The sequence below is a fragment of the Triticum aestivum genome, chromosome 2B (genome assembly GCF_018294505.1).
Source record: "Triticum aestivum cultivar Chinese Spring chromosome 2B, IWGSC CS RefSeq v2.1, whole genome shotgun sequence".
Classification (NCBI taxonomy): Eukaryota; Viridiplantae; Streptophyta; class Magnoliopsida; order Poales; family Poaceae; genus Triticum; species Triticum aestivum.
Window position 1 is genome coordinate 285,877,652 of NC_057798.1, and position 17,647 is coordinate 285,895,298.

Consider the following 17,647-nt stretch of genomic DNA (forward strand, 5'->3'; position numbering starts at 1 on the left):
AAAATAGGTCTTGCAACTTACTCAACTATGCTAGAGCCCATAATAGCTTGTGGCTGCACACAGAAGTTTCTAGCTTGAATAATCTTATGATCCCATTGAGCCTGTGTGGCGGACCGTAGGATGATCACACGGGTACTCCGGGATATCCTAGGACAACACTGGATTCTCTAGGTGCCCTGACAACCACTAGGTACTCCACGGTGCCGCAAGAAATCCAACCTGATGTGTATTAAAGTAGCCACCTTAAGTTAACCATTAATAATAACTCTCACATCTGTCATGAATCACTCAAACCAAACCACGTCTACAAGCATAGCATAGCAACATAAGCATCACGTAAAAGTAACTCCCGAAGGTTTGATAAGTAAACAGGGCAATAGGTTCTACCTGATCATCTACTTCCCCAAACCCACATATTAATCAGATCCTAACCATGCAATTGTTTGAGGATTGATCTAATGCAGTAAAACTGGGTAGTAAAGAGGTATGATCAAAGTGTTACTTGCCTTGCTGATGATCCGTGAAACCTAGAGACTCGTAGTAGCACGCCTCGCACTCCGGGTACTCTATCGCAAACAAACAAAGCATACAATAAGCACTCAACTAGAAGCACGGGTAAAACTCAAATAAGATATCTAACCAGAAAGTTCAACTTAAGAACTCCGGTTTGCAAAAGGAATCAAATCAAACGAAGCAACGAAACTCAAACTGCGAAAGAAACAAGATCTGATTACTAATTTGGATTAAAGTCAATTTTTACAGTACCAAAATGTTGTTCAAGTTGATTAAACAGAAAGAGGGCTTCGAGACGAAGATCTGGGCGCTTGAATCGCCTGATTCTGACCAGAAAGTTCAACTTAAGAACTCCTATTTGCAAAAGGAATCAAATCAAACAAAGCAACGAAACTCAAACTTCGAAAGAAACAAGATCCGATTGCTAATCTGGACTAAAGTCAAATTTTACACTACCAAAATATTGTTCAAGCTGATTAAACAGAAAGAGTGCTTCGAGATGAAGATTTGGGCGCTTGAATCGCCCGATTTCGATAAACGAGCGAAAAGATAAACTAAAACGAAAATCAGGGCAGAAATCACGATCGAAAATAATCGCGAAAACCCCCGGAAAAAGAAAAACTGACAAACAGACTAATGAACGAACGTTAGCTGTCTGCGGCAAACGATTGAACATTGTTCGTAAAACCGAACGTACGGACGAATGTCCGCTATTTAGCTAAACCGAAAAAAATAAAACCGATCTAATAAAAAAACGCATCTAGGTTTTCGAATAAAAACCAAACGGTTTTTGAAATAAAACCGACGGCTTCCTCGACAAGCATTACGGCGGCGGCGGCGAGCAACTCTGGCGAGGGCAGCGTCTGGCGGCGGCGAGCGGGGTCGGCGGTGAGGTCGGCGGCGACGGGCGGCGGGGTCGGCGGTCGGCGGCGGCGGCGGCGTGGCACGGCTAGGGTTAGGGTTCGGGGCGGCAAGGTGGGCTGGCGGCCGGGGCTGGGCCGCGACTTATATAGCCGGCCGGGCGAAGTGTCTGGGTCAGACACGGCCCGTTAAGTCAGTTGACTTTTTTTTAAAATAATTCCGTCACGCAGAAAAATGAAGTAAAGAAATACTAAACGGACTCCAAAAATCTAGAAATAAATTTTCCCCATCCTCTAAAAATATAGCGGGCAAAGTGAACATTTATTTGGGCCTCTAATGCAATTTTGAAAAACACATTTTATCCTAATTCAAATAAAATAGCAATGAAACTCCGAATAAAAAATCTTATTTGATTTTAATATTTAACCTCCAATATTTCTTTATTTTGGGAAAGTCATTTTATCCCCTCTCTTATGTTTTCATATTAGAAATATTAGGAGAGATAAATAATTAAAACCAAATGATCCTCTTTTCAAAATTTGAGAAAACTCAAATATGAAAATAACGAAATCCCCAACTCTCTCCGTGGGTCCTTGAGTTGCTTAGAATTTCTAGGATCAACCAAAATGCATGAAAAATAAGATATGCAATGATAATCTAATGTATAACATTCCAATTGAAAATTTGGGATGTTACACACCTACCCCCTTAAGATGAATCTCGCCCTCGAGATTTGGGTTGCCTAGAAAATAGGTGTGGGTGGTCCTTCCGTAGGTCTTCCTCTCGTTCCCAGGTGGCTTCATCCATGGTATGGTGGCTCCACTGAACTTTGCAGAACTTGGTAACTCTGCTGTGTGTGACTCGGCTGGCAAACTCGAGAATCTTCACTAGTTTCTCCTCGTAGGTCAAATCGCTATCCAACTGAATCGCTTCCAGTGGCACTATATCTCTCAGAGGGATATCGACCATCTTTGCGTGGCACTTCTTCAACTGGGAAACATGGAACACATCATGAACTCCTTACAATCCTTCTGGCAATTCCAACTTGTAAGCAACTTCTCCCATACGTTCTAAAACTTTGCATGGTCCCACAAAACAGGGTGCTAACTTTCCCTTAACTCCAAATCACTTAACGCCTCGAAGTGGGGACACATGAAGATACACTCTGTCTCCGACTTCATAAACTTTCTACTTGAGTTTAGAATCCGCATAGCTCTTTTGCCTGGACTGGGCTTCCTTGAGTCTATCGCGAATCAACTTAACCTTCTCTTCAGACTCCTTTATCAAATCTGGTCCAAACAACTGGTGGTCTCCAACTTCATCCCATAACAATGGTGTCCTGCACCTCCTTCCATAGAAAGCTTCGAAACGGGCCATCTTCAAACTGGCTTGATAACTGTTGTTGCAAGAAATCTCTGCATATGGCAAATTGTCGTCCCAACTAGATCCATAATCTAGCGCACAAGCTCTCAACATGTCCTCCAGAATCTGATTGACTCTCTCGGTCTGTCCATCTGTCTGTGGATGAAAGGCTATACTGAATTCTAGCCCGGTACCCAAAGTCTCATGCAACTAATTCCATAACTTTGAGGTAAACTGGGTTCCTCTATCTGATACAATGGTCCTCGGAACTCCATGCAGACATACGATCTTGGTCATGTATATCTTTGCCAACTTAGCGCTGGTGTAAGTGGTCTTCACTGGGATGAAATGAGCTACCTTCGTCAAACGATCGACCTGAACGGGTCCTGGGCAATCCCGTGATAAAATCCATGCCTAGCTTATCCCACTCCCGTTCGGGTATCGGCAATGGCTGTAGCAATCCTGCTAGTTTCTGATGCTCTGCCTTCACTCTTTGACATACATCACAAACTGCTACGTACTCTGCAATATCCTTCTTCATTCCGGTCCACCAGAAACTGTCCTTCAAATCCAGATACATCTTGGTGTTTCCTGGGTGAATCGAATACGGCGAATCATGGGCCTCCTACAGAATCAACTTCCTGATCTCCGGGTCATTAGGCACATACACGTGGTCCTCAAACCATAAGGTATCGTGCTCATCCTCATGAAATCCTTTAGCCTTTCCTTTGCTCATCCTCTCCTTTATCTCAGCGATCTCCTTGTCCGTCTTCTGAGCTTCTCTGATCTTATCCATCAAACTAGACTGAATCTTCAATGCTGCTACATAGCCTCTCGGAACTATCTCCAAAGATAGCTCACAAAGATCCTCTGCTAACTCCTTGGGTAACTCTCCGGTCATGAGTGTATTGACATGACTCTTGCGGTTCGATGCATCGGCTACTACGTTAGCCTTTCCGGGATGATAGTGCAACCTCATATCATAATCCTTAATGAGTTCCAACCATCTCCTCTGCCTAAGATTCAACACCTCCTTTTGTGATCCATGTACACCTCACAGTGGTTTCCGATGAGGAAATGTCTCCATGTCTTCAACGCATGCACTACGGCTGCTAACTCCAAATCGTGTGTAGCATAATTCAACTCAAGGGGTTTAAGCTGTCGTGAGGCATATGAAACAACTCTTCCCTCTTGCATAAACACTGCTCCAAGTCTTCAACGAGAAGCATCGCAATACACCTGGTAATCCTTTGTGTTGATCTGGAAAAACCAACACTGGAGCTGTAACCAAACGTTTCTTCAACTCCTGAAAACTAGCCTCACATTCCTCAGTCCATTTGAACTTGGTGTCCTTCTTGAACAACTCCGTCATGGGCTTTGCAATCTTCGAGAAATTCTCAATGAACCTCCTGCAGTATCCCGCGAGTCCAAGAAAACTCCGGATTTCTCCAACTGACGTGGGTGCTTCCCAATTTGTCACAGTGACAACCTTGGTGGGGTCTACTGCTCTTCTCCGGATATAACATGTCCGAGGAATCCAACTTCCTTCAACCAAAACTCACACTTGCTGAACTTTGCATATAACTGATGTTCTCTGAGCTTCCCAAGTACCAAACGCAAATGCTCCTTATGCTCCTCTTCATTCTTTGAGTAGACCAATATGTCATCAATGAACACCACGACGAACTTATCCAAAAACTCCATAAAGACCTTGCTCATCATGTTCATGAAATAGGCAGGTGCGTTAGTCAGTCTGAATGACATAACGGTATACTCATATAGCCCGTACCTTGTGCTAAAAGTTGTCTTGGGTATATCCTGCTCTCCAATCTTCAGCTGGTGGTATCCTGATCGCAGATCGAACTTGGAAAATACTTTAGCTCCTTGCAACTGGTCAAACAGATCATTGATCATCAGCAGTGGGTACTTGTTCTTGATTGTTACTTCATTCAATCCACGATAATCAACAACCATCCTCAACGATCCATCCTTCTTCTCCACTAGAAGCACTAGTGATCCTTGTCAGTTCAATATCCGGCGTATCTTGTAGTAGGGGTCCTAAGCTAGGTGTCTTGGAGCGATGGTAACATAGACACGGGATTTTACCCAGGTTCAGGCCCTCTTGATGGAGGTAAAACCCTACGTCTTGCTTTTGATTGTATTCATATGGGGTGTAGTACAGAGTACATGTATCTACTACGAGATGATAGTAATGAATATGAGATTGTCTATTGACTAGCCTGGCCTCGTTTTATATAAGACACCGAAGGCCTAGGGTTTAGGAGAGTCCTTGTCTTGGGCACCAAGTCTTGTGGAATCTTCCTTGTATGCGGCAGGGGTTGTCCGAACTGGCCCATGAGTATACAGCCATGGGGGTCCTCGGCCCAATCCAACTGATCGGAAGACGATGTAGGTAAGTAACCCCTAGTCCAGGACACCGTCAGTAGCCCCCTGAATCGATCTTCAAGTTGGGGACGCTCCTTGATTCTTCCGAACTGTTCTTCATCTCCGGTCGTCTATGTTGGAAACTAGTTCAACAAATCTTCTCGCCTTTGATCTTGAGGATCACCGAGGTGACTCTGAAGAGTTTGCATGTCGGGTATCCGAGGGGCCCCTTTAAGTTTTCGGCCTTTATCAATGCCTTCTTATTTTTATGACATAACTCAGGTTTGAAGTTGTTCCCGAGCGGCAACGTCCTCTTGCGTCCGAGCTCCAACGTCGGACTGCATTCGAGGTATCATTAGCAGCAGAGCACCAACGCCGGACCGCTCCCGAGCTCCAACGCCAGAATGTATCCAAGCTCCAACGCCGGACTATGTCCAAGCTCCAAAGCCGGACTATGTCCAAGCTCCAACGCCGGACTATGTCTAAGCTCCAACATCGGACTATGTCCAAGCTCCAACGCCGGACTATATTCGAGGCGTCATAGATCACCTTGGTTCAAAAAAGTTGAAGGAGTTTAGCCGAGCTTAATGCCGGAAATTTCTTCTACGGAGCCAGCCACTGGCGTCCGAGCTTTATGTCAGACTGCTTCCGGGGTGTCTATTGTAGTCGAGCACCAACGCCGGACTGTATCCGAGGTGGTGCACCACCTCGGCCATGGGCTGATTTTTATGAATTTAATTCCGAATTATGCAATGTAATATCTGCTGAGATGTATAGCTAGTAGCCCTCAAGGTGCGTGTTGGCCTAATATCTGGGATGCACCTGAAGGAAAAAATCAAAACGCTGACCCTAGTAGCCCCTAAGACTCAGGTCAATTCATAAAATCAGCCTGAGGATCAATTCCCAGCTCGGCAGCATACTTAGGAATAGAAACGCGGTGTGCGAAGTCCTCGAGACTTAGGTTGGGTGCGGCCGACCAACCTGAGAATAATAATCTCCCCGAAAACTATATTGCACTTTAAATTTTCTGCATTGGATTGTCAATGCAGTAGCCCCCGAGACACTGGTCGGGTGGCAACACCAGATCAGGGGATTGATGTGCCCTTTTCATATTTGTACATAATAAGCCCGAAGCCCAGTAGCCCCCGAGCCTTAATGCGGGCATGAGAGGCCAAATTAAGGATTAACATCCATAGTAAAATCACAGATGATATGTAATGACTCTAAGTATCCAAGTACTTTCCATCATTAATGCTCGGATCCGCATTGTACAAAACTTTGTTGATCGACCATCAGCTTCGACCTCCTCGGCCAACAGCAGAGGAGTGTTTGTCCTACTTTATAAAGCCTTTATTAGAGCAAAGATTTACGGCAAACAAGGCAATCCGGCCATACGATTTTATAAACAAAGGTACGCAGAGAGACATGTTATATTATTGTTTAACATCAGAAACCTCGTCCAAAGAAAATAGTCCCGCTATCGGTTCCTTTCTTTGGGTTGTCATGCTAAGCATGATCATGAAACCTCAGCTCCGATCAATATGGGAGGACAATACTGAGGATTTAGTTCGGGGAAAGCTTCCAAACTCTGTGGTCTAAATGAACCCAAATTTTCACTTCTGTTGTGACCGTTTATAATCTGAAAGTGGCCCATCGTCGGCTTCTACCCCCTTGTAGATGCTACGCAGGGTGTTTCCGAAATAACAAAACAACCCTTAGTCGACGTCTCGGTGCCCGAAGGCGGTTGTGTTGGCGGAAATGAGGTAATCAGATATGCGGGCTTTATAACTTTTCACTTAGTCATATGAGATTAAAGTTGGGAGGCCAGCAAGTAGCCCCCCGGTTAGTGTTCGGCGATAGCCGAGGTCTAAACACTTCGGCCAAAGTTATGAACGACCCATCATTTAATATAGTCATCGGACCACTGACAAGTTTACGCTTATTCTGACAGTCAGTTTTCGGCTTTCTCCACTGAGGTGCTTAACCATGCGAGCTGGAAGCACAATCGCAGTGGTTCTCCCTTTGCACACCTAGCCGAACAAAGCGGAACATAGGAGGCAAGCACAAGAGCCGGGCAACCCAACAATTGACCGGAGACACAATTCGAAACTGATGCATATATAGCAATATCCGAGAATTTTTGCCGAATCTCTAAAGGTGTTCGGCGTTGCACTGCGAGACTTATGCGGAAAACACACAAATGGTTGAAAAGTGCCATAGGATTGGAAAACCAAAAGCGTCAGTAAAAACTCGACGTCCGAACTAGATCAATTGCTCGGTGCCAATCTGGAAATTGGTCTTAGAGAAAAAAATGTGCTTCTGTCATGCTTTAACATGACACATCCTATCTCAAGACTTCAAGCGGGTCAGCCTATGGCTTCAACCTCCTATCCCGAAGGTGGAGTACTTCTCATTAGGCCAGTTTAGCAAACTTTAGCAGCTTTGAAAGAGAAATTAGGCTCCCCGGCTATTGACCACACACTCACGTTGAAAAAAGGAGTGATAGAAAAAAAAACTTTGCAACAACTAAGAAGAAGAACACTTATTATAAAACAACTCACATAAATTTAAGAGCCCCCGAGTGACTTGGGTAAAAGAATTTTATGTATAATGATTGTATGTACTGAAGTACTTATATCATATCTGTGTTCACCCGAACTTTATACGCGTCTTAACTGACCGTCGGCTTCTCCCTCTTCGGTCAAGGACCGAAAAGTGTTATGTACTCCACCTGTCGAGAATATCGACGGTGTTTCCGATAACCAGGCAATCAGGCCGTAAGGCTGTAACAGACAAAGCACGCTCAGGGAACTTATGCTATATTACCGACAAAGTGTAAGAAGCATCTTCGAAGAAAATAGTACCCCCATCGATACCTTTCTTCAGTTGCTCACTATTACTGTGAGACTTGTGCAATAGATTTTTTATACTCATGAGTTCCGTTGTGTGCCGACCATTATTGAAAACATTAAGAGCACTAGCTTTCGGCTTCACCCAGTCTGAGGTCCCGCTCGGGTGACCCGATCGCAACAATCACATAGGTGCTCCCTTTACTCCCTAGCTGAACAATCGAGAACGTAGGGGTAAACACAGGAGCAAGGCAACCCAGCTTGCAAATCACTTAGGTCAATACGGTGCATATTATGGTGTAATACACGAACAAGGAACGAAGCCGTACAAGTATAATCATATGCAAGAGGAAAAGCTCTAGCAAGGGAGCCCCCAAGTAAACGGGGTATTTGAATTTGTGTGTCACAAACAAAGTTATGACAAGGAAAATTCTCAAAACAACTTTTTCAAAAACAGCATAATGCTTGGCCGAACCAGACAGAATTTAAAACTGAAAGTTTTTGAGCATGAAAGCGAATTAGCTGGTTAATGTGTTCGGCATTGATGATGCGGTCCAAGCTTACAGCGGGACAAGGTCCCAGCCCCCAAGCCGGTCCCGAGGTGGCGGAGCGAAGAGCTCGGCAATCCGAAGTGGTGACATAGTACGGCCAATGCAGGCCGACAGAGTGATGCCGAAGTCCCCAGCGTGGGGTAACAAAGTGTTGATGATGCCCCCCGTCCTACCGAGATGACGTAGTATGTCAGTACGCCGAGGTGGCAACACTGCCCGACCCGGATCGTTTTCCTGTGCACAAAAAATAGTGTGAACCGGAGATAATAGTAATAATAAATGAAAGAAATGTTGCATAATAAAAGATTTATGCAAAGTGAGTAATAAAAGAAATATGGACTGTGCACTGAACACTTGATGAGGTAGAGCTTTCTCGGTGATATTGAAGTCCCCGAGGCAACCGAACATGTAGGTATGGCAATGCGACCAGCAAGGTGATCATGCGAGCCAATTTATGCCGATTGGGATGACGACATCGGCTTGCCGAATTGACCGTGTGACGCGGTCAAAGTCGATTAGGTTAATTATATGCATGCATTAAGTAGCACAAGCCAGCTAATAATAACGGAGTAAAGGAATAAGGAAAAAAATTGCAGAATTATTACTGCAAAATAAATTGTTAAAAGAGATTTGGCCTGGTGCGAGGACGATGTCGACACAGGGCATTAGCACGCCAAGGTGAAAGAATCTGAATTCGCAGGGTCGCCCAAGTTGCAGACACAATGGGTGCGGGACAGTGACGACATATCGGGTCGCCCTAAAATGACGGCCTTAAAGTGGACCAGGCTGCAAAACCTGTAGTGCCAAAAATTGCTAACAAGCAGAAAATACTCTTTGAAATATTATTAATATGTGCAACACGAATAATTAAAACAATTGCACCTGTGACTTATCCGACAATGTGGAAACTTGCTAGCGGATGAGACAACGATGGACGAGAGACGTCCTGGCCGGAGTGCATCGGGGCGGACGATATATGGAACTGCCGATCCGAACACAGAGGCCGGTTTGATGAAGGGTCCGACGCGTACGTCGGCCGCCCAGATCAATGCAGACGGAAAAAACATGTGCAAGCATCGGTGAAGTATATCTGCAAAAAATAATACAGTACAAAATGACAGAAAACAATCTGTGTGTTGTAATTTTACGTGCTAAGCAATTAGCCAAAAAATAAAATCTGACCGCGATGACCACAACATACCGAAGTAGATAAAAAACGATTTGGATCAATAATCAGATCACTTTGGCCTTGATCTATTCAGGAGGATTCACCAATACGTGAAATACCAGTACTAGCAATTGAATTAAGATTAGCAGTACTTTCAGTCTATGCACTTATCAACAAAAAGTAATACTAGTAGAGGACAAGATGCAGCCCAAGTACTGGATTTAAAAAAGGGAGAGAGAGAAAGGAACCTCTCTGGTGCATGCAATCCTGCTCCCGGTGTGCTTGGGTGCCTCAAAAGGTGGCTTGGTCGGCCGATGTAAGTCCTCGGGATTTGTGTTGCATCTAGTACTAATTGCAGTAGTACTTTGACACTAGTCCAGATAGTTAAATCGTGGGGACGCATCAGGGTTGGACATCCGATCTGTTTACTAGTACGGATAAAGTCCTCCACATATGGAACCCTGCCGTCGCCGCCAAGGAGTGCAGATCATACGGATCATCGGTGTCCGTGCATAAATCCATGAACATGACAACATAAAATCAGAAAAAGTGATCCTTAAAGAAATTAAGTGATGATGGATAGATCTAATCGGAAAGACATCACCTGATCATCCCATCGAACCGCGGTGATCACCCAGCAGGCTCTCAATGAAAGCACCAATGTCGGTTCAATATCCGGCGTATCTCGTAGTAGGGGTCCTAAGCTAGGCGTCTTGGAGCGATGGTAACATGGACAAGGGATTTTACCCAGGTTCGGGCCCTCTTGATGGAGGTAAAACCCAACGTCCTGCTTTTGATAGTATTCATATGGGGTGTAGTACAAAGTACATGTACCTACTACGAGATGATAGTAATGAATATGAGATTGTCTATTGACTAGCCTAGCCTCGGTTTATATAAGACATCGGAGGCCTAGGGTTTAGGAGAGTCCTTGTCTTGGGCGCCAAGTCTTGTGGAGTCTTCCTTGCATGCGGCAGGGGTTGTCCGAACTGGCCCATGAGTATACGACCATGGGGGTCCTCGGCCCAATCCAATTGATTGGGAGACGACGTGGTGAGTACCCCTAGTCCAGGACACCGTCAATCCCCATGGTGACGAACTTGGGCGAATATAGCCTTTATCCAGTAACTCCTTATTCTGCTTCTTAATTTCTTCCAAATCCTTTGCGGTCATCCGATACGGTCTCTTAGATATTGGCCCTGTGCCTGGCAAAAGCTCAATCAAAACTCAATGTCTCTATCCGGTGGCATGCCTCGCAACTCTTCTGGAAATACATCAGGGAAATCCTTCACCACTGGTACTTCCTCCTGTACAACTCCTGATAAGGAATTCACTTGAGTCCTCTTCGGCACATGTAGGGATACGTACTTAATCCTTCTTCCTTCTGGGGTGGTGAGCATAATCGACTTACTGGCGCAATCGATGTTCCCTCCATACATCAATAGCCAATCCATACCCAAAATCACATCCAGACCTTGCGACTCCAGAATTACCAGGTCTAAGGGAAAAACATGCCTACCTATGGTCAATGGATCTGAAAACATCCTTGACTTGCCATATGTTCCGTTCCCGGGGATCTTACTAACATAGGTGTTCTAAGAACTTTGGTGGGTAACTTATATTTATCCACAAATCCCCTTGATATGTATGACTGTGATGCACCAGTATCAAAAAGAACGATTGCAGTAAATGACTTAACCAAAACCTTACCTATTAGTGCATCTAGTTGTGCTTCAACTTCCTCCACGTTAACGTGGTTCACTTGTCTCCTGTTGAAAGGGTTGGGCTTCTTCCCAGAGCTTCCATTGCCATTTCCATTCTTTGCTTCAGAACACTCCGTGGCATAATGTCCATTCTTCCCGCACTTGAAACAGGTAATGTGACTTAGATCCTTCTTGGCGGGCGTTGCTGGGTTGGAACGGTTCTGACTGTTACTTCCTCCATTACCATTCCCATTCTTGGGGCCACTATGGTTGTGAGAACTCCCTCCATTGGAATTGTGACCTCCATGGTTATGGTGAATGCGTCCTCCCGAGTTCGGGGTAAAATGGGGTCTCTACTGAGCTCCTGAATTGTACTTCCCTTGTCCATACTTCCTCTTGCGGTTGTCAATCTGCTGCTGCTTCCCTTCAATCATGAGAGCTCTAACTACCAACTCCTGGTAGTTTTTGAAGGTTGCCACCATCAACTGCATGCTCAGCTCATCATTCAGTCCTTCCAGAAACTTCTCCTACTTAGCTGCATCTGTAGCAACGTCATCTGGGGCATAACGTGCTAACTTTCTAAAATCATCCACATACTACCCCACTATGCGTCCTCCTTGGTGCAAGTTGCGAAACTCGCGCTTATTCATGGCCATAGTGCCTACTGAAACATGGGTAGTGCGAAAAGCCAGCTGAAACTGGTCCCATGTGACAGTGTCGATAGGGTAAGTGGTTGTGAAATTCTCCCACCAAGATGTTGCGGGTCCATCAAGCTGATGTGCGGCAAAACACACTCTCTCTGCATCTGTGGATCCTGCAGTGGTCAACTCCCTTCCAATCTTGCGGAGCCAATCATCTGCAACTACCGGCTAGGTGCTACTGGAGAACACCGACGGATTCAGCCTTAGAAAACGGGCTAAGTAATCAACAAGTGGTGGTGGTTGTGGGTTGTTGTTGTTGTTGTTACCCTGATTCTGGTTCTGGACTAGTATCTGCATCAATGCATTCTGCTACTGGATCAACTGAGTGAGCTCCGGTGGGAAAGCAAATCCATTGTCGTGTCTCGGAGGCATCTGATGGTTTAGAAAAGATGAGAAAACATAATAGAATGAGATCTAGAGGGAAAACACTACCCATATGCACATGAGACAAACACAAACATAGCACTTCAATTAATTCAAACAAGGGCATACAATCGGTCTAACTATCGTTACAAAAGTGCTCGGGCTATACTATATACATAGTGGAATACTACTACTGATATGGTGGTCAACTAGAAAACTTGATCGGTGGAAGATTCCATGATATCTGCTCCAGCTTCATCAACATAGTCATCATCGCTATCATCAGGGTCCGAGTCGGTGTCGTCGATGATGATGTAGTTCTCCGGACAAGTGGAATTGTCGTCTTCTCCTCCTGGCGCGGGGTCTCCCATGAATACTCCTAGCTTCCTTGTCAGGTCGTCATTCTTCTCCAGGAGTATCATCATTTCCTCCTCATATCTATCGCGTGTAGACTTGAGTTCTTCCTCCAGCTCGTGATCCTGGTCATTGCCTTCTTCAGATCTATCATGCCTGCGTACATCTGGTTCTCCTGGCGACGAATGTGCTGGTTTAACTCCTGGATGAAAGCTGCAATGGACCTATCCTTCCTGGTGCTGATCATCTCCCATTGCTCATCTTGGCACCCACAAATCTGGTAGATAGTATCCTTGAGATCCTTGCGGTAAACTTCTCCAATGTGTCCCATAGTGATGTGGGCTGCCATGCTCATTCCTAGACTCCCGGTTGGTGCATCAAAGGAAAACTCTATGGGCTCAGTGGCTGGCTTGAATGTCCTTCCTGGAACTTGAACTCGAATCATCCAATGTTCCTCTTCTGGTAAAGTGGCGATGTAGGTTCCGGTGAAGCTTGGTATTCCGATGTTCAGGTATCTAGTAACTTCCTTCAAGTGTCGTCCAAAAGGTGTATCTTCATCTGGTTGTGTGAACTTGTTCCTTGCATCCGCCATCCTATAGAGTAGAAAAGGGAGAGGAGTCATAAATGAGAAGAGAGTAGTGATCTAGGGCTTTAGCTTAGTGGTCGTGTCCTATAGTCAACGTGTTCTCTGATACCATCTTGTAGCAACCAGACCTCAAACAGTCTGATCTCTGTGCATCTGTGTCATCCCTGGATCGGTAATGCTGACATGCACAGTACTCGAGGATTTATAACAGAGTAGCAATCACACACTTATTACATCGAATGTCTCAAAAGAGAACATATTACAATGATATGGCATAAGGCCATCTAAAAACGGTAACAGTGAAAAGCTTGGAAGATAAAGTGAGTCCATCAACTCCAATGACATCACTGAGTGAAAGACAACGACCTAGGGCACCTTACTCGTCGTTGAAAAGTCTGCAACATGAAACGTTGCAGCCCGAAACGGGCCAGCACATGGAATATGCTGGCAATGTAACACATAGGGTACTGAACAGAATAAATGCTATCACTACATGCATATTTGGTTGGTGGAAAGCTCTATGGTTATAGTTTTGCATAAAGCCAATTTCCCCCTACAACAAAGGAATAAATTTTAGTTAACTATCATGCTGGTTTCTAAACATTGAGAAGGTTCCTCCAACTCAATACCAATTAATCATCATCATTAAACCCAATCAAATTATATTAGAGTGATGAGATACCCAATCAAATTATATTAGAGTGATGAGATCAACATGATAATCCAAGAACTAGATAGTCAAAACGTCCATAACCGGGGACACGGCTAACCATGATTAGTTTGTACACTCCGTAGAGGTTTGCGCACTTTTGCCCACAAGACTCGAATACATCCATGGTCGGAGATTTGAGACACAGTCTTTCTGAAACAATAACTCTTTACTCTTGGTGGATCGTTACACCTACTTTCCCCTACATCTGCTAGCCCACCACTGAAAGAGGTCTTGCAACTTACTCAACTATGCTAGAGCCCATAATAGCTTGTGGCTGCACACAGAAGTTTCTAGCATGAATAATCTTATGGTACCTTTGAGCCTGGGTGGCGGACCGTAGGATGATCACACGGGTACTCCGTGATATCCTAGGACAACACTGGATTCTCCAGGTGCCCTGACAACCACTGGGTACTCCAGGGTGCCTCAAGCAATCAACCCAGATGTGTATTAAAGTAGCCACCTTAAGTTAACCATTAATAATAACTCTCACATCTGTCATGAATCACTCAAACCAAACCACGTCTACAAGCATAGCATAGCAATATAAGCATCACATAGAAGTAACTCCCGAAGGTTTGATAAGTAAACAGGGTAATAGGTTCTACCTCATCATCTACTTCCCAAAACCCACATATTAATTAGATCCTAACCATGCAATTGTTTGAGGATTGATCTAATGTAATAAAACTGGGTAGTAAAGAGGTATGATCAAAGTGTTACTTGCCTTGCTGATGATCCGTGAAACCTAGAGACTCGTAGTAGCACGCCTCGCACTCCGGGTACTCTATCGCAAACAAACAAAGCATACAATAAGCACTCAACTAGAAGCACGGGTAAAACTCAAATAAGATATCTAACCAGAAAGTTCAACTTAAGAACTCCGGTTTGCAAAAGGAATCAAATCAAACGAAGCAACGAAACTCAAACTGCGAAAGAAACAAGATCTGATTACTAATTTGGATTAAAGTCAATTTTTACAGTACCAAAATGTTGTTCAAGTTGATTAAACAGAAAGAGGGCTTCGAGACGAAGATCTGGGCGCTTGAATCGCCTGATTCTGATAAACGAGCCAAAAGATAAACTAAAATGAAATTCAGGGCAGAAATCGCGATCGAAAATAATCGCGGAAAAACCCTGGAAAAAGAAAAACTGACGAACAGACTAATGAACGAACATTCGCTGTCTGCGGCTAATGGGTGAACATTGTTCGTTAAAACGAACGTATGGACGAACATCCACTATTTAGCTAAACTGAAAAAATAAAACCAATCTAATAAAAAAACACATATGGGTTTTCGAATAAAAACCAAACGGTTTCTGAAATAAAACTGACGGCTACCTCGACAAGCGTGACGACGGCGGCGGCGGTGGGCAACTCCGGAGAGGGCAGCGTCCGGCAGCGGCGGGCGGGGTCGACGGCGAGGTCGGCGGCGACGGGCGGCGGCGGCAGCGAGAAGGCGGCAGCGCGGCGCGGCTAGCGTTAGGGTTTGGGGCGGCGAGGTGGGCTGGAGGTGGGGGCTGGGCCGTGGCTTATAAAGCCGGTCGGGCGAAGTGTCTGGGTCGGACACGGCCCGTTAAGTCGGTTGACTTTTTTTAAAATAATTTTGTCGCGTAGAAAAACGAAGAAAAGAAATACTAAACAGAATCGAAAAATCCTGAAATAAATTTTCCCCGCCCTCTAAAAATATAGCGGACAAAGTGAACATTTATTTGTGCCTCTAATGCAATTTTGAAAAACACATTGTTTTTCCTAATTCAAATAAAATAGCAATAAAACTCCGAATAAAATATCTTATTTGATTTTAATATTTAACCTCCAATATTTCTTTATTTTGGGAAAGTCATTTTATCCCCTCTCTTATGTTTTCATACTAGAAATATTAGGAGAGAAAAATAATTAAAACCAAATGATCCTCTTTTCAAAATTTGAGAAAACTCAAATGTGAAAATAACGAAATCCCCAACTCTCTCCGTGGGTCCTTGAGTTGCTTAGAATTTCTAGGATCAACCAAAATGCATGAAAAATATGATATGCAATGATGATCTAATGTATAACATTCCAAATTGAAAATTTGGGATGTTACATATAGTTTCATACTTGTTCTAGGTCAAGCAAACTTTAAGTTTGTGTAGAGTTGTATCGGTGGTTGATAGAACTTGAAGAGAATATAAATTCTACTTTTAGCTCCTCATTGGGTTCAACACTCTTATTTATTGAAAAATCTACAATTGATCCCCTACACTTGTGGGTTATCACATCACAAAGCACCTCTCCCACTGAAGATAAATCAATCTACTTGGCCAAACCAAACAAACAGATCGGAGAGAAATACAAAGCTACAAAATCATGCATAATAAACTTTAGAAAAGACTCAATTACTTTCAACGAATAATCTGATCATAAACCCACAATTCATCGAATCCCGACAAACACAACGCAAAATAAGATTACATTGAATAGAACTCCAAGGAGATCAAGGACAACATTGTATTGAAGATCGAAGAGAGAGAAGAAGCCATCTAGATACTAGCTATCAACCCATAGGTCTGTGGTGAACTACTCACGCATCATCGGAAGGTAGAGGATGATTTAGAAGCCCTTCGTGATTGATTCCCCCTCTGACGAAGTACCAGAAAATGCCTCCAGATGGGATCACGGAAGAACAGAACCTTGTGGCGGGAAAAAGTTCTTTGGGTGGCTCTCTGTTGGTTTGGGAATATTTGGGAATTTATAGAAGAAGAATTAGGTCAAACAAAGCTATGAGTGGTCCATGAGCTCTAGGAGCGTGCCTACCCCCCTAGGGCGTGCCCTGTGAGCTCGGGGCTCTCTCGTATATCTTCTGGCCTCCTCTCTAAGCTTCTAGGGTCCCTTTTGGTCCATAAAATATTACCATAATGTTTCATCGTGTTTGGACTTTCTTTGGTATCGATTCTATGAAAAGCCAAAAACAAGCAAAAACATGAATTGGCACTGGGCAGTGGGTTAATAGGTTAGTCCCAAAAATGATATAAAATAGCATATAAATGCATATAAAACATCCAAGGTTTATAATATAATAGCATGAAACAATCAAAAGTTATAGATACATTGGAGATGTATCAAGCATCCCCAAGCTTAATTTCTGCTCGCCTCGAGTAGGTAAATGATAAAAACAGAAATTTCGATGTGAAATGCTACCTAACATGTGTATCATGTAATCTCTTTGATGGTATAAATATTGAAAATGATGAAGTAACAACATTAACATAATAATATCCATTAATATAATAAGCATAATCATTACTTTTCCAAAATATACAATCCTTAACGAATGTTATCACCCCTCATTTTATCATGTTCGCATGGCATGACTTCGCCTTCATCGCATAAATTTAAATCATTAGCAACCTGGGGTCAAACCAGGCAATTGGATCGTACTTCTAACGCGCTTCAGCATTTTCAACTCCCACGCAATACCCGAGTATGAGCCATGGATATAGCACCAGGTGGAATAGAATGTGGTGGTAGGGATCAATAAGAGAAGTAAAAATGGTGT